This window comes from Lycorma delicatula, chromosome 12 (assembly GCF_047948215.1).
Source record: "Lycorma delicatula isolate Av1 chromosome 12, ASM4794821v1, whole genome shotgun sequence".
In the NCBI taxonomy this organism is placed as follows: domain Eukaryota; kingdom Metazoa; phylum Arthropoda; class Insecta; order Hemiptera; family Fulgoridae; genus Lycorma; species Lycorma delicatula.
Window position 1 is genome coordinate 6,370,826 of NC_134466.1, and position 19,999 is coordinate 6,390,824.

Sequence of the window (19,999 nt, forward strand, 5' to 3'; positions counted from 1 at the left end):
CAAATGTTTTCATAATCAAAACATGGATCCACACAGTTTCCATGAATGCATGCCAAAAACAGTGGACAGCTACTATCTAATATACAAGCTGAAACAAAATAAGATATTATACATTAATGCACTTTATTATCATCCAATAATTATTTGAAATAATTAACCGCTTAACAATTCTCAATGTTGTAAAATTATAGCTACTCATGAAGAAAAATCTGACTATGTTTGGATAAAGTTTTATTTTTGACAAGGTTTCCTCCAACTATTTTATTCATAGGAATTTAAAAAAAAAAATTGATAATATTGTGAATGACAAAAAACCAAGCAATAGAATTAAACAATTTAAATAATGAGTGAAACATAATTAGATGTAATAAAATATACTTTTTTTTATTCTGGTGTGAATAACAAAAATCTTTTCAAAGGGATAGCACATCAGTAAACAACTGAAGTACAGAAACATAGCAATCTTTGTGTAATTAAAATAAGTTCATTCTTAAAATTTTGTTAAAACAATTCACATCATTTGTGGAAAATTCTCAATTAATTTTTAAAAATATAACAAAAAACATTTATACATACTATGAACAGTTTGGAGACATTGAGCCTTATGATTCACAACTTGACAATTATATCCTACTCCATACATCTGACATATATTTTCATAGCTGATGCAGGGATCAACACAATTTCCATTTATACATGCCAGTATAGATGAACAATCATAATCTGAGTAACATGCTGCAACAAAACAAAGCATCAATGATTCAGACAGATCTTTTTTAAATTTACTTTGTAAAATACAGGGTTATCATAAAAGAATAGTGCGGTTTTGAACATGGTTTAAATTAAAACAGAATTAGTTACAGTTTATGTTTTTTATTTCTCAAATTTGTCGTCTCAAACATTTTTTTACATAATTAATAAATTTCAATATGTGCGCCCTTAGTCGCTCGACAAATTTCCAAACGATATTCAACTTCTCTCCAAACATTAGTTAACATTTCTTTGTTAATGGCTGTCATTGCTTCATTAATCCTGTGCTTTTTAAGCGGTTTAGGTCGCAAATTTTTTGTGTATAAACAACGCTTTTGATGTACCCCCATAAGAAAAAATCGCAAGGTGTCAGGTCTTCTTTTTCCTGTTTAGCCTCCAGTAACTACCGTTTAGATAATACTTCAGAGGATGAATGACGATGATATGTATGAGTGTAAATGAAGTGTAGTCTTGTACATTCTCAGTTCGACCATTCCTGAGATGTGTGGTTAATTGAAACCCGACCACCAAAGAACACCGGTATCCACGATCTAGTATTCAAATCCGTGTAAAAATAGCTGGCTTTACTAGGACTTGAATGCTGGAACTCTCGACTTCCAAATCAGCTGATTTGGGAAGACACATTCACCACTAGACCAACCCGGTGGTAGGTGTCATGTATGGACTCCTTGGAGGCCAAAGTAAGGGTCCTTGCCGGCCTATCCATCGATCTTCAAATTTTTCGTTCAAAGCGTCCGTGACCGACGCATTGAAGTGCGGGGGAGCACCATCTTGTTGGAAATGAAGTAGATGAATGTTTTCGAGTTCATCTGGCTGAGGAAAGCAATAATCGCTTAACATGTCAAGATACACAACTCCATTAATTGTTTTTTCAGTGAAGAAGAAAGGCCCTATTACACGATTTTTCATCGCACCACACCTAACAGCAACTTTAGGCAAATCGCATTGTTTCTTGATAATTGCATGTGGATTTTCAGAGCCCCATATTCGTGAATTGTGTCTGTTAACGCATCCATTCGCATGGAATGTAGCTTTGTCTGTAAAAATTATATCATCTAAAAATGATTCGTTTTCACTTATTCTCTCCGACATTTCAACAGCGAAATCATAACGTTTTACACCATCATCGGGTTTCAATTCCTGCAGTAACTGGATTTTATAAGCGTGTAATTTCAGTTTTTTACGTAAAACTTTGTGAACTGTTGATTTTGGAATACCTAATTCGACGCTTCGACGGGGGACTTCCCAGGACTTCTAATTGCCGATCGTCTAATTAGTTCAACCGTTTCATCCGGTACACTTAGTCTGCCGGTTGATTTCTGTTTCTTAACCAATCCAGTTTCTTCAAATCGTTTGAACCAACGTGTTATGTTATTTTTGTTCGGCGGATCTCTTCTGAATTCACGTCGAAACGCACGTTGAACTAAAGTTACGGACTTTAATTCAGCCATCAATAAAACACACTTTGCTTTGTCTTTATCCGAGAACATAGTAACTCACTAAACTCACCGCAACAACAATACAAGAACTGACGTTGTGGTTACAACAGCTGATAAACAAACTTTTGGGTCGGAGGCTTTCAGGGATACCAATATAACATCTAGAAATTTCCCTACAATCTTCCTATGAATTACTGAAACCGCACCATTCTTTTATGATAACCCTGTATTTTCATTAAATCTTAGTGAAGTTACACAATTTTTCTGCTGCCTCCTTTGTTGAGTTACATATTAAGATTACTTATTACTACGGATTAACAAGTCAAACGCTACAAAAATCAGCAGAATTTAACCTGAACACTGCTATCTATTTTTTCAACACAAATCTGATATTATTATACTGAATACATTTATGTTTGGAAAATGTAATCTGATTGCTTTACGAATTGAATCAATCACAATTTCTTTTTCTTGGAAAAGATATTTCAACTGATCATTTTTTGGTCAAAATGTTATTAAAGAACTCATGTCCATCTTGTTTAATTAAGTTTTGTAGTTTTTTTTTAACAAAAACTAATACAACAGTTTTCTTGAACTAGTGAAATAAACAGACTAACATGAATAAGTGATCACCTTATAATGAAGTTTATTGATTCCATTTTGCAGGGAGGTAGGACTGGGATCTGTACTTAAAAAAAAAATATATTTTCATGGTCCCAAATAGGTTGCTTCAAAACAAAATAAAAATATCACACCATTAATGTATATGTAAAAAAAAACATTAGAATAAAACAAAATGTAGACCTAAACCCACAGACCTTTCTAGTATGAAAGTAGAACATTTGCCATTTGGCTGCTGCTGCTGTTGTGACTGTGTATATACCAATAAGCTATTTGAACCATTCAAAAACCTTTAAATGGAGTTTACTTAGAAATCGAGCCGAGTTGGCAGCTGCCATTTTGAATTTAAAGGTGGAATCCCTTCCTGCCATTTTGTGAAAGTGCATCAATAAACTCTATTGTAAGCCTGCCGCCCTTGTAAGACATAAAAAAATAGGTATATGGAAAAAATCATTTTCTAATGCATATCTATTTGAAACAAATGAAACATTATCTTGTTGAAGAGTAATTTCTTAATAACCATCACAGCAATAGAAATTATACACGATTAATTAAAGAAAAAACTTACTGCTTTTTTCGCCCTTTATAAAATTTACAAACCTTTTCACCATGCACACTGCTTCCTCATGTGAACAATATATTATAAAATTAGTCAAATCTTACAATTTTAGAGAGATGCTGTCAGTAACTCATCCACAGTCAGTTGACTGAGAGTACTTCTCTAAGGTTTTAACATTTGACCAATTTTATAATATTATATTGTTCACCGGAGGAGAAAGTGCGCACTGCGAAAGGGTTTGTGAAGTTTATAAAGGGAAGTGTTTTTCTTTTATTAATTAACAGTTTACGTTGTAATATAATGGACTCGCTCACATTCTTCTGAGAAGAAATTATTGCTTTTTTTGAACAAAGGTGCCAGCATCTTAAATATTCAGTAACTTTTCTAATAGGAAGAAAATAAATTTAAAAAATGAAAAGCTAAAGTGCTGCCTCAACTTCAGGCTGTTGTACAAGGCACAGAAAGGCCACTAAGCTGATTACATCAAGTAAAGCAATTACTTCTTAAAAACCAGTATAAAAACATTCATACAAAATATGAGCAGGTGCAAGACACTGTGCCATATGAATCACAACTTGAAAAATATACCCCACTCCATACAGTTGACATGTATTTTCATGCCATCACAGAAATCAATGAAATTTCCTTCAATAGATGGCTGTATAGGTGAACAACTGTTGTCAGAAACACATGACACAACAAATCCAAATCTATATAAACATTTCATTTCCTTCTTTAACATGACATTATCAGATGTTATTTATATACATTTTTTTCCATTAATATTATTATGATGATTATTGAATTAATATCCAGAGTGAGTGCGTTATATTTAAAAATCATAAAGATTATCTAAGAATTGAGTCATCTATTACATGTAAATTTATCCTGATGGGTCATTATAAATCTTGACAATTAAAATGCCTTAATAATGCCTCTCTTCAACTTCACAAAAATATTTCCTTTCTTAACTGCAACATCTTTTTTTTCTAGTTCATATGTAAATTAATGCAATGTGTACATCGGTTTTTCTGTTTTCTTTTGAAAAAAAGTTTTCTTTTGCTAAATTTTCAATCTAGTTAAATTAAAATATGTCAGATTGTATAAATTTTTTTCAAAATTTTCAACTTACACCATGTGATTATTATTTGATAAAATAAGCTGTGTGTACATGACATAAAAATAATAAATCCAGAAATTAATACATTTATACGTACATATAACACATTGTGGTTTGCGATTAACAACAACACAGACATATCCAACACCATATTGCTGACATGTGTTTTCATAACCAACACAAGGATCCACACAGTATCCATCAATACATCCCACTAAAGGCGGACAGTTATTATCTGATGTACAAGCTAGAAAAAATAAAATAATTTTATTAGTACAATAAAATTTCTGGAATTGTATTTACTAGCAGTTTTCATTATAATAGACATACAGTAAACACATATCATTAGTTTTGTCTCAGGGTTGTTAATGCAAAGCATTTACTTTTATTAATATTGGTTAAAATCTTCAGATGCAAAAACAAGAATCACATTATAAGATATTCAAACATATGACAATCACAAACACAAATAAAATACACAAGTGTACTATGTGACACAAACTCTGATACACTTTTGACCACACTGCAAAAGTATGTGTGTTCCTTTTGATATCTTTTTATTTGATGACTTTCTAACACAAATGAAACTACTTCTCCCTTAACATATGTATATATGTCCAATCAGAAAAATGCGACTCAACTTTACAGTCTTCTTTATAAAATAGGTATATGGAAAAAATCATTTTCTTATGAATATTTAAGCAAGCTATTTGAAACAAATGGAACATTAACTTGTTAAAAGTAATTTCTTAATAACCATCATAGCAATAGAAATTATAAAAAATTAATTAAAGAAAAAACTTACCTATGTTTTCCAACATAAGCTCATATTTGGAAACATTCAGCTCATGTGAGCTTGTTTGGTATTATTAATGGTATGAACAGTTACAATTTGATTCACTAGCTGGGAGTTCTTGAGTTAAATCCACAGAGTATATTTTAGTTTTTCTCATTTAAAATAAATTGCGGTGAACTAGTTTATCTTCTATGGCGATGTGAAAAGGAATCAATATCTTTAAACTGTTCAAATAACAGTACCTAAGCTAACAAATATGCTTAACACCTATTAGTCCCTGTCACATACTGCTATGTGCTAAAACAATAAAAAATGACACATACCACTCCACACATACTTCAATTAAGAAAAATTAATTCATACATACCCAAAACACACTGTGGCACATGATTTACAACTTCACAAATGTACCCTGCCCCTTGAAGCAGACATTTATTTTCATAACCGATGCAAGGATCAACACAATAACCATCAATACATGCAAATAAAACTGGACAACTGTTATCTGAAGAACAAGCTGAAAAAAAAAAAATAATGTATGGATTAATTACAATGCTTTTTTAATATTTCTATTTTTACATTTACTAAAACTTAATTGTGAACAGTTTATTCTTCATCTTGCAATCCTGGCGCAGGATTAATTATTTATAAAAATTTATATATTTCACACAAACTTAATAAAAAATTATACATAAATTTGCTTTACCCATATCACAAATGAGTGTGCTTTTGCAAAGCTTGTAATGGCAGTAAAAAAAATAAAGAAAATGAAATTCTTTTTTTGAAAAATTAATTATATATTAAATAACAAGGGGAAAATAGTGAACAAACCAGAGAGCTGATCTGATCAGTTCACTGCAACTTTAGACAGGATCTTGTGGTTTAGATCAATTAATTTTACGGCAGGAATGTGTTAAATGCTGTGCAAAGCTCCCTAAACCAGCAGACATTATTTTTTTTATTGCAAACGTATCTTATTGTTCTGTTTTTCCTAGAACCTCTGATAAACAATTACTTTGCAATCAAAATCGTTCTTTGAAATTCTCACCTTATCAATTCCAGTTACATAGTAATCCTCTATCTCTCTCTCACTCCCTTTCTGAATGTCAACTCTAACTGGATTAGTTTAGTCTTCCTCATACATATACTATTACAACTAGGTGAATAATAACAAAAAATATACATACTTATAACACACTGTGGCTTATGATTTATAACTTGACAAATGTACCCTGGCCCATATGATAGACATAGACTATCGTAACCGATACAAAGATCAACGCAGTATCCATCCACACACGCAAGATAAGCTGGACAATTCAATTCTGATGTACATGCTGCAACAAAAAGAAACAGTTTTATAAATAAATAAAACTTTATATAATTCATTTTTTATTGTATTTATACGGTTAAGGTTTTTCTTTTATATTGATCCCTATAGCATTTAAAATGGTCACACAATTCTCTTCAGTATTAAAATTATGCTATTTTACAAGCAAACTAAACAAATATATGAACCAGTGGTCATATAAATGTCATATAGCAGAATAAGTGTCATTAAACCAGCGTAATTCTACATGCATTATACCAATATATTTCTATTTTACAATACTACCCTAATTAAACAGCTGTCTCGAATAACCAGGGTTCTATTAACTGGAATTCATGGTACTCATCTATCTATTTTTTAGGTATTATTTTTTATGTATTATTTTTTCTTCATGACCAGTTTAAAGAAGCTATGATGCCTGTACATTTATAATCAAACTATAGCAGTTATTGAATATGTGTGACCCTATCAAACTTTACACATTTGTAAGTAATGTTGCAAGCTCTGATAACATAGCTTAAGGGAATTTTTTACATCATTATTTTTCCTTTTTCAGAAGTTTCAGGTTTATAATCGATTAATCAAACAGTCCTTAAATTAGAATATGTGACTGAAATCTTCTGTTCCACAGTATATTAAGTAAATTATGGTAAATAATTTTACGTTATTAAACTGAAAAATTTTAAGGCAATATTTTATTCTTTAGCACTGCAATGAACGATTACCACCGCTTTCTGATTTTTTCAATTTTTCAGTAAAAAATCTCTACAGAATAAAGGCAATAAGACATTTAGAAAATGAACATTCTACATCTTAAGGCACACTTTAGAAGAGTAATATGATTAACAGATACAACCTCAAAGTCAAAAAAACAAAAACTAAAACTTATTTTGACTACAATAATTCTAAATAATATGATACAAGATGTGATTAGTAAATTCTAAATACACAGTCAAAAAAGGTAACAGCTCTGAATGAAGATTAAATAATGCCACAGACCTAAAAATCAGAGGTAGAACTTCATATGTGATATATGATTTCTTTTTTATATTTCATAAATTTAAAATTATTTTATTGCGTGCTTTCATGTTGCAATCAACAGTCCTGAAAGGACAGATGATAAAATACTGTTTTGTCAGAAAAGCAACCATATAAACAAAATAGTACTATTAACAAAGTTTTTGAAAATAATTATTTATTAAATTTTCTGAAAAGTATTTACTTAAAAAAATATTTAATCGCATTTCAGTAGTCATATAATAAAGGAGATGAAAGGATTATGAAACACGTCTTCTGATATTTATGCCAGTCAGTAGAACTGATTGATATGTCAATATCTGAATGGATTCTTTCATTATGCTCAAACTGGTCATTCCAAAAATGAGCACCTAACATACAATGAACAATTATTTAAGACAATTTTGATATTTTGGAAACAAAACAACTATTTGGAGAATGAAAAAAATTCTATTAACTACGCATTAACTTCTAAATTTAAAGTCTATTAAGAGCAATTAATACATACGCAAAATACATTGTGATACGTGATTTATAACTTGACAAATATATCCTGCACCTTGAACCAGACATGTCTTTTCATAACCAATACAAGGATCAACACAATAACCATCAATACAAGCTAATAAAGCTGGACAATTGTTATCTGACAAACATGCTGAAAAAAAATATAATTAATTTAACAGTTAATGACACAATCTTTCCTTTGTTTTAATATTCATATTTTTTACATTCAATAAAACCCAATTATAAATATTTCAATCTTCATTTCCAAAGTAATCCTGGCTGGAATATTAGTCTTAAGAATTTCCTTATTTTACAAAAAAATAAATAAAAATTAGTTGCACACAAGCATATCATCAAGTGATCATGCATAGGAATGAGTTCTATTTCTACAACAAGAAAACCAAATTTGTAAGCAAAACATGTCCCATTTTACTAAATAATATTGTCACGTGTTTGCAGCTCGATCAGGATATTGAGAGATTGACAATTGAAGATGTCAAATTGTTTTCGAGTTACAGCTAGTGAAAGATTTTGCCTGGATTTCAGCTCTTCTAATAAGAAAATGTAATTTTTGGAACCAAAATTAAGAAGTAAAGTTGATGGTTTCTAAAGTAATCTGAGCTGGGAAATGAGATAAAATAGGTCCCAGAACCGTAACTCCACTAGTTTTTAAAATATCTGATATAAAACCCCAAAATTCAGTGTCAAAAACCAAGTTTTTTTTTAGTTTGTAGTACAATAGCTTTGTTACAATGGCTTTGACAGCTCGTAATTCATAACCCTGTGGTGGTCCTGAAAAGGACCATTTTTTGCGTTAGCTCTGAGAAGAGTTGTTGGGTCTGGAAGCTGGTCTCCGACAAAGTCGGGGAGTTGTGGCTCATCTATTGACATCAGACCAGGCCTTCCCTCAGCGACAGTTGGGTCCCACAGCATGGCAGTGGTGGCCCCCAAGAACCCCACAGTGTTGGGTCGGTGTCGGTCGTCCTTTGTCCAAGGCGGTTCTTCCTGAGCGATCCCGTTCTGGGCTGGCTCCTGCGGCTGAGTCCACCGGCCAAGGCGATTGAAGCCTGGCAAGCTGAAGCTAGAGCAGGAAGGTAGTGTCTGCATCCAGCGGCTCCCTCTGTGGGCCGGCCAGGCCTGCTGCTCTGGCGGGGATGTTGGCATCTGCTGGGAGATCCCACGTTGAGGTGGCCAGGGAACTTCTGTGTTATTCCATCTTCTTCTTCTTCTTGTTGGTCTTCTCGAGGAGGTGGTTAACGATGAATTGAAAGTTCACTCTCATGCACACTCTTTTATTGGAGCCTGAGAGTGGTACGAGAACTGCACGGTCATCTGCAAGATGGGAGTGATGCTGTATCATCGTGTACATATACTGTGCACCAGCTCACATCGTTCCTACCATGTTCGCCCACCAATATTAAATTAAGCATATATGTGGTAACAGTATAAATTCAATAGCATTTCTTATTATAATATAACTCTTTTTTAGTTCTAAGTTTTTGTCGGTACAAAAAATTAAAAGTCTTTGTTCTACAATAAATAACTATAATTTTGCATCATTAAGCTAGAAAAGTTTTTAATTCTTTGGAAAACAATTAATGTTTTATTTGAAAAAAATAATAATTTCGGTGAAGATATTTTAACAACCAGAATTTAAATTTGTTTCTATGAGTACTTTTGAATAAAATGGTATGATTTTCATAGCATTTCATAGAAGATGATCGATAATATGTTCTTCTTATTGAAATTAAGTTGATTAACAGGATGTTAACGGATCCTAAAAGTTCATGGTTATTTGATTTCTATGTATTTTTAAAATAAGATTATTCTTTAAGTTTCATTAAAAAAAAAATGTCCTTCATACTTAATTTTTGACAAATTATTTATTAATTTTAAAGAATAGCTTCATACTTACCAACAGCAGATGTAAGACACTGAGCTTTATGGTTCACAACTTGACAAATGTATCCTGTTCCATGCAGCAGACATTTATTTTCATAGACAATACAGGGATCAACACAATTCCCATCAATACATGCCAGTGTAGGTAAACAGTTGATGTCAGAGAAACATGCTACAACATATAAAAAAATATGTAAATATTTCATTTACATTTTTAAATAATTAAAAGAAAATAAAGACCATTATAAAATACCTCCTGGTGCTGATGTTAATAGTGACCACAACCTGGTAGTAATGTAGTTTAAAATGCAACGCTTTACAAACGCTAGGAGAAGTGTTAAGATATCAAGACGTGTAGATGTCAGAAAGGTAGCAAGTTCTGCAGTGAGAGTTCATGTTGGAGTTGCTCTGGAGGAAAAGATGAAAACAATAGATGAAGGTCGGCCAATAGAACTAGAATCTGCTTGAAACTTCATAAAAGATTGCATAATTCAAGCCCAGGAAAATAATATTGGGTATATCAGCAATAACAAAAGGCAGAACTGGATGACTGATGAAAGAAAGCCTAGAGCTTATGAATGAAAGAAAGATATATAAAATTAAAAACCCTATCAAGTACAAAAGGCTGCACAAAGACAAACATAGAAGGTATAGAGAAGCTCAGGAGTCATGGATGTCTAACAAATGTAAAGAAATTGAGGTACTTCAGGAGAAACATGATCACTTTAATTTATATAAAATGATAAAAAAGCTGAGTGGTCTGAAAAGGAAACGATGCGATCAAATTTTGAGAAATACAAACAATGAGATTATCCTGGGAGTTAGAGAAAAATTTAAAAGATGGAAAGAATTCATTAAACTTCTTTTTAAGAATGATAGAGGTGATTCTCCACCGCCACCGCCTGACGAAAGAATTCACGAAGCTAGTCCTGAAATCACAAACAGTGAAATAGTGTATGCTATTAAACTTCAGAAGAATGGTAAGGCCACTGGTGCAGACAGAATTTAGATTGAAGTTATTAAAGTATTAGCTGAACAGGACCAACCTCAGTCTCCTAACACCATTGCTCAATGATGTTTATGCATCGGTAAAAATACCTTCTGAATGGGAGGTCAACTTTCATACTACTGCCAAAGAAGAGCAGCTCCTCCCAATATGATGACTTATCATCTGATTAGTTTGATGTCTTATGTACTCAAAATATTTCTGTGAATTATACACACCTGGATATGCAGAAAATGTGAATCTCACATGGATCAGAGTCAGTTTAGCTTCTGAAATGGTGTTGACAAGCGTGAAGCACTCTTCTCCTTTAATGTACTAACACAGAGGTGCAGGTGCATGAATGTCTATGTACATGCCTCTTTCATTGACTATAAAAAAGCCTTCAATTATGTAAGACATGAAAAGATGGTAGAGCTTCTGAGATCAAGCAGAATTGACCGAAATGACTTACATGTTATCAGCATGCTATACTGGAATCAGAATGCAGATGTCAAAACTGACCAAGAAACACTGGAAGCGACTATACTCAGGAAGGGTATTCATCAGGGTTGTGTATTATCACCTCTTTTGTTCAACATTTATTCTGAAGCAATTTTTTGGAAAGTGTTGATAGAGGAAATCAGTGGGATTACAAAAGCAGAAAGGTTATCAACAGCATCAGTACACAGATGATACTGTTGTCACAGCAGCTGAACTACGGGTGCTTCAACGCACGATAGATGATTTAGTTCAGCACGGCGAGGAGTTTGGCCTGTTTGTCAATACTTCTAAGACAAAGCTTGTAGTATTCTCTATGAGGAATATCCAAGCAACCCTATCAATAAAGAGCATTAACGTCGACCAAGCATCCTCCTTTAAATAACTGGGCACTGTGTCGAACGAGCAGTGTGATTGCAAGAGAGACAGATAAAATCTGGAGTAGAACAGGCTGAGAGGCAATTTATTGGTGTGAAGCAACCAACTCTTTTTAAGATCAGATATATTAGTCTGCAGCTGAGAATCCAAATGATTCATTGCTACGTGTTCCCCATTTTTCTCTACGGATGTGAAAGCTGGACCCTTGATCAAAGTGAGGAGAAGAGAATTGATGCTTCTAAAATGTATCTGTATTGCCATCTCTTGGGTATACTTTGGGTGTTGAAAATTTCAAATGACAAAGTGTTTTATTGAATAAGGAAGCAAAATGAACTGCTGCTCACTATAAAGAAAAGAAATACTCAATATCTAGGGCACATTATGAGAGGACCAGTTGTTACAACTCATAATTGAAGGGAAGATTCAAGGTAAAAGATCTGCTGGGAGGCAGAAGAATTCATGGCTGAAGATATTTGAAAATGGTACAACTGCACGTTGGAGGAAGCTTTCCATCCTGCAGTAACATCTTCAGAGATGGCTATGTGGACCGCCAACCTTCACTAAGAAGAAGGCGCTTAAAAGAAGAAAAACCATTATAATTTCATTCACTCATTCTGAAATGAGATGAATTTTTTAAAATATTATTCAAATAATTTTTTACAGCAAATATTACAGAATTGATAATCAATCATAAATGAGTTATAATTAAAAATACAGACCGAGGATGATCTAAGGACTACAGGATAATTTCTATATTATTTAGAGCTGAAGACATGTTCTATTTCTGTATATCCACTAATATTTTCAGTACCCATTTTGCAAACACAACCACAATGTTATATATTGCTAAATCTGAAACAATACGAAATAAATAAATAATGAAACCATACTTTACCAATGGTATGAACTTTTGCAATCACTTCTTCCAACACTATATCTGTCATCACTGATATATGATCAGGTTCGTCATCAAAATCATTCACTCGTTCTTCCATAAATTAACAACACTATTATCTTACTTAACTATCACTCACAATATCAGCCCATAAAACAGGTCAATTCGTTTGCAAATTTCTGCAGCATTATATTTTATTCTAACATAAAACATGTCACAGTGCAAACCTCACAGTTGACAGAATTATTTATCAGAGCATATGCTGTAAATTGCTCACTCATAATAACAATCGCTAAACTTATGCATAATAACAATCACTTGTGCTGACTGACTGACACTGAATATTACATCATATAAAAAATGCACAACCCTGCTTTGTTTATACAGTTGGTAATTTCATACTACCTTTCTTTTAAAAAGAACCTCATATAAACATACTGAATACAGTCCTATTAATTACATAAAAACTGTATTATCATTCCTCCAGATCTAATTCATCACATGAAAGGAAACACTCAGCTGAAGTTCAAAAAATTATTTCTTCAGTTTTATTATTTTTAATTCTTACTCGATGAAATATTTTATTAAAATTTATGTAAAACTTGTATAAAAAAAAAATAAATACAAGAAAATAGCCCCCGTGTGGATGGGATAAGAAATGCCATCTGAAATTTCAAATATGTTTCTGTCAAGTAGCACACAATACTAATTAATTTTCATCACATGAAAACTTTTTTTGACAATATATGTGAGTTTTTAAATAAAAAAAAAAAAAAATTTACATTAAGATAAGCATTTTTCCAATTACCTTTTTCTTTGTATTTAGTTGAAACATGGCTATATATATGGCTATATCATTTGCATGTAATAATTTTCAAATTACTAATTACATTTAAAACAGAAGACTACATAAAATATACAAAACAAAGATTCATACTTACTAGGAGCAGGTGCAAGACACTGAGCCTTATGATTCACAACTTGGCAGGTGTACCCCAATCCAAATAGATGACATTTATTTTCAAAGCCGATACAGGGATCAACACAAATTCCATCAACACATGCCTGCATAGGTGAACAGTTGTTGTCAGAGACACATGCTGCAATAAACCAAAATGTATGTAGACATTTCATTTACGCTTTTAACATGGCATATTATCACATTTTACTTAACCCTTTTGCTGTCAAGCACTTTGAACTGGGATGAGCTAAAAATGTCAGTCATTATTCGATCTACTGTCAGTCATCTTCGATTATTCGATCTAGTGTAAAAAAATTCACACTTAACAGAAACATCTTGCAGAATATGACTATCGCCAGAAATTATAACATTTTACACTATTTTTATTTTTTATTTATCCAAAACTTTAGTTTTGGATGGTCAAATTTACTAAAATGTTTATTTTTTTCCATATTCTAAAACATTACTAATAGTTACAAAAATGCACTAATCAATGTAAATATCTACAACAATTTCTTGATAAAATAAAACAAAAGTTATGAAAATTGGATCGCTATTTACAACATTATGGCTTCCAGAAGCCTGATAACACATAGCCTACATATTAGTTTTTTTGAAATGTTATCTTAACATTTAAGTTTATGAAAACACTCCCCATCTAATTCTTTACTGCATCTGGTACAGACAGTTCTTGATCTTCTTTTTCTTCCTTCATATCTGCACACACAGCATCTTACTTCTTTCTTCTCTGGTAATTTCCTCAACCCTGGTCTACCACAAGGACTGTTACCTGTGTTCTTTGCGTCTTGCCAAAGAAATGCTAAACCTTCCTGCATGCTTATTTATATGCTGCTTTGCAGAGTAATTTGTTTTTTTAGCAATGAGTTCTAACAGAGTTACAGTGAAAAATACATTGAAATATTTAATTGCTAGAGATCCCATCGTGGCATGTGTTTTGGTCCTGGCGGTTCTTGGTATGCATGAGGTAGCGGCTGCAGCTGTTCAGGAGCAGTGACTTACAAGCAATCAAGATCTTCCATTTCGTCATCCCTTTCATCATCGATTATATTACCAAGCGCCTCATTGTATGATTTACTCTTCGTTTCACTCAAATTATAGTCACTATCACTCTCATTGTCAAAATATTCACAAATATCATGATCGGTTAGGCTTCTATACTAGTCCCCGGTGTTGTAGACATTTTACACGATAAAAAAACAAAAACTCAAAGAAACAAATTGAAAAATATAACAAAGAAATATTTGTTGAAACAATACGAAATAATAATATAACCCGAAATAAGAACTAACTACGAAATAAAAGGATTAATATCAACAAGGGTATGTACGACAACATTCACGGAAATACAGAATACAATTTTCAGTATTGATATTTTCAACTATTGGAACAAAAATGATGTCTATACATACATCGATGTATACGCTTTCAGGAAATAATATAGCAAAACCATCAAGCGGTGAATTTCATAAACTATATGATGACTTGATAGAATACTGTCGGAGCGTTACATTGACACATTTAGTGGTATCTGGGATTTAATGACACAGTATCCATCAGTACATTTTAATAAAGGCGGACAGTTATTATCTGATGCACAAACTAAAAAAAATAAAACAGTTTTATTAGTACAATAAATTTTCTGTAATTGTATTTACAAGCAGCTTTCATTATACCAGGCATCCAGTAAACATGTGTCATTAGTTTTATTGTTAATTCAAAGCATTATTTCTATTAACATTGGTTAAAATCTACAGATGCAAAAACATGAATCGTATTGTAAGCTATTCAAATATAAGACAATCACAAACACAGAAGTAAATTATACAAATGAATTATGTGTACAGAAACAAACTCTAATACGCTTTTGATCACAGTGTAAAAGTGTATCTTCCTTTTGATATCTTTTTATTTGATGACTTTCTAACACAGATGAAGCTATTTCTCCCTGAACATAAATATATATCCAATAAGAAAAATATGACTCAATTTTACAGTCATCTTTATTCTTGTTGACAAAAGGAAACATTCAACTCATGTGAGCCTTGTTTGGTATTATTAATGTTATAAACAGTTACGATTTGGTTTACAAGCTAATGTGTATGCCACAATAGTTCAATTAAAAATGAAATGAATCCATACATACACAGAACACACTGTGGTACATGATTTACAACTTCACAAATGTATCCCACCCCTTGAAGCAGACATGTATTTTCATAACCGATGCAAGGATCAACACAATAACCATCAATACATGCAAATAAAACTGGACAACTGTTATCTGAAGAACAAGCTGAAAAAAAAGATAATGTATGGATTAATTACAATGCTTTTATAATATTTCTATTTTTACATTTACTAAGACTTAAGTGAGTAAGTCTATCTACTCTATCAATCATCTATCTAGCAATCCTGGCGCAGGATTAATTATTTATAAAAATTTATATATTTTACACAAACTTAAATAAAAAATTATACGTAAAACTTGCTTTACCCATATCACAAATGAGTGTGCTTTTGCAATCTTGTAATGGCAGTAAAATAATAAAGAAAATGAAATTTGTTTTTTGAAAAATTAATTATATATTAAATAACAAGGATAACATAGTGAACAAACCAGAGAGCTGATCTGATCAGTTCACTGCAACTTTAGACAGGATCTTGTGGTTTAGATCAATTAATTTTACGGCAGGAAAGTGTTAAATACTGTGCAAAGCTCCCTAAACCAGCAGACATTATTTTTTTTATTGCAAACGTATCTTATTGTTCTGTTTTTCCTAGATTCCTCTGATAAACAATTACTTTGCAATCAAAATCGTTCTTTGAAATTCTCACCTTATCAATTCCAGTTACATATGTAATCCTCTATCTCTCTCATTCCCTTTCTGAATGTCAACACTAACTGGATTAGTTTAGTCTTCCTCATACACATACTATTACAACTAGGTGAATAATAACAAAAAATATACATACTTATAACACACTGTGGCTTATGATTTATAACTTGACAAATGTACCCTGGCCCATATGATAGACATAGACTATCGTAACCGATACAAAGATCAACGCAGAATCCATCCACACACGCAAGATAAGCTGGACAATTCAATTCTGATATACATTCTGTAATAACGTACAATTTAACGTAAATTAACGTACAATAACGTAAATTTGTAAAAACAAACGTTTTATAAATAAATATAATTTTATATAATTCATTTTTTCAAATAAAAAATATATGAACTAGCGGCCATATAGCGGAATAAGTGCCATTAAACCAGCGTAATTCTACATGCATTATACCAATATATTTCTATTTTACAGTACTACCCCAATTAAACAGCTGTCTCGAATAACCAGGGTTCTATTAACTGTAATTCATGGTTTTTTTGTTTTTTTTTGTCTTCAGTCATTTGACTGGTTTGATGCAGCTCTCCAAGATTCCCTATCTAGTGCTAGTCGTTTCATTTCAGTATACCCTCTACATCCTACATCCCCAACAATTTGTTTTACATACTCCAAACGTGGCCTGCCTACACAATTTTTCCCTTCTACCTGTCCTTCCAATATTAAAGCGACTATTCCAGGATGCCTTAGTATGTGGCCTATAAGTCTGTCTCTTCTTTTAACTATATTTTTCCAAATGCTTCTTTCTTCATCTATTTCATCTAATTCATGGTACTCATCTATTTTTTAGGTGTGACAGCCCTTATCGATTACAAAACAAAAAAAAATGTATTATTTTTTCTTCATGACCAGTTCAAAGAAGCTTTGATGCCTATGCATTTTTAATAAAACTATAGCAGTTACTGGATATATGTGACTATCAAACTTTGCACATATGTAAGTAATATTGCAAGCTCTGAAAACATTAGCTTAAGAGAATTTTTTACACTTTCACATCATTATTTCTTTTTTCAGAAAATGATACGTTTCAGTTTTATAATCGATTAATCAAACAATCCTTAAATTAGAATATGTGACTGAAATCTTTCGGTCCAAAATATATTAACTAAATTGTGGTAAATAATTTTAAGTTGTTAAATTGAAAAATTGTACCATTTTTAAGATAATAATTTATTCTTTATTGAACAATGAAATTAATTATTGTAGGAAATTAATTGAGTTTATATAGGCTAATCTACTAGAGTGCAACTTCTGCATCACTTCATAGCAGTTGTATGCAATAAATGTTCATTATAATATTAAACTGATCGACAAGATTTGACACCGATCCCAAAAAAAGTACATGCACACACATGTTGCTTGTACTTATTTGTATGAGTGAGAAGTGTAAGGCAAATCAAATGAATAACATTTCATCTCCAAACCGTAAGCAACATCTACATTTAATAACAAGTAGTGATAGAATCTTCTTTTATGTAGCATGTCAAAAATTCCAGTAGGGACATCATTTGTATTTGTTTATCGTCTTCCATTAACATACACAGTACTCTCATGTATATAAACTTTATCAGATGATTTTAACAACAATTGCTTAAGTAACATACAAGAAAATAGTTCCCAGTCTCAACAAATTTTTTATTTTTGTTAAGTTTTTCAACAGTAGCCTCCTTCAAGTCAAAATTGATGATCAAACCCACTCAAAACTTTCTTTGTCGTCCATATTTGTTCTACCATTTCATACATTTCCTTTAAACAATGAACTAACATTATACATTAGAAATCATATGTCATGAATTTTAGGTAATAAAACGTTTTAAAGTAAAAAAACTTACTATGGCTTGAATTTCACAGTCAGTGGCAATAGAACTATTGTGACCAATAGTTCTATTCATCTTAAAACTTTGCAAATAACACATAAATGATAATAGGACAGCATAAGTAGTAAAAAAAAAATTTTTTTAAACTAGTCGACTTCAGGTCAACAGATACACCAATCCCTACATGGGAAATTTCTAAATAATCATTACTTTAAAGAACCCTCTTATTTACTTCAAAATACAGCCTGTTTAAATCTTCATTAAAAGCAGTAAATCATTTTTTTAGGGTTTCATAAACTTGTTCTTCAAGTTAAAACCAAAAGCTGCCTTCTGAAATGGCAAAAGGATAAACAGCCCTGATCATCCTTTTACATATTTTCTTTATGTGTGATCCTTTCTTCATCAGTACCAGTTTGTAACTGCTGATCAGATCCTATTACATTTCCATATCAAGCACACCAGGGTCTGAAGCGCCAATGTATCCTTGGTATCTGATAGGGAGTCCTGTGTAGAAACACTAGGTTCTGTTTCCTAACTGCTGGTTACATGACAAGCTGTAGAGGCTAAAGTGCATATCAGGTAATAAAGCCAAACCTCGTGATATTTGCTTTCCGATAATCCCAAACTTGTAAAAATAAAAGATTGGATAATTATATCAAATTTTAAAACCGCACAGATCAGCAAAATGATCAGTAAAATTTCAGATTTAGATATTAGTTTTTAAATTAGGTTGTTTGTTTTCAAAATAATGTTTTCTCCACAGCCAGAGATCAAAGTTATAAATTTATAAAAAAAACTTGTTTATAACAGACCTAAAATTTTATACAGTTGTTATGGGAGGTTTTATGTCATAATCACAATGTAAACTGTCTTGCACTTCGGTTTAACATACTGTTACAATTATATTTACACTGAATGAAGATGATAACTTACAACTTAATATAGGATTTTTTTGAATTCCCATTATAAATCATTACTACTAAAATTAATTTAAAAACTAATTATACAGGTGGCACAAAGAAACGGGAAATTCTAAATAATTAGAAAAAATTAAGTAAAGTTAACCTTTACTTGATGTTGAAAATATGTTCTACAAGAGTGGAAATTTCAATATAATTACTTTTTTAAAAATTATCTTCCTTAAGTGCTGTCCATTTTTGCGTACATATTCATTAAGTTGATTCTGAAAATTTTGCAAAGCGTGGTGCAATGTGTCTTCTAGGATGTTGGCAATTTCCCCCTCAATCTGTGTTTTGAGCTGGGTAAGGTTTCTCGGTCTAGTCTACTACACAACGCTCTTCAGATGTTCCCATAAAAAGAAGTCACAGACTGAAAGGTCTGGAGACTGGGGCATCCAAGCGATGTTAGCAGTCCTTGAAATTATATGATCCCCAAACAAACATCTCACTCCTGCCATAGATTGTTGGGCAGTGTTTGAGGTGGCTCCATCCTGTTGAAATCAGGCTTGCTGAAGG

General features: G+C 31.9%; 1 long non-coding RNA gene across 1 annotated transcript; it reads right to left on the reverse strand.

The window, feature by feature from the left end:
* Nucleotides 1-633: 633 nt before the first annotated feature.
* Nucleotides 634-5,797, reverse strand: LOC142333287 (uncharacterized). Its single transcript, XR_012758581.1, has 3 exons — nt 5,674-5,797; nt 4,608-4,757; nt 634-735 (listed from the first exon to the last, which is right to left on the reverse strand). It is a non-coding gene; the product is annotated as an uncharacterized LOC142333287 (long non-coding RNA).
* Between the last annotated feature and the right edge of the window lie 14,202 nt (nt 5,798-19,999).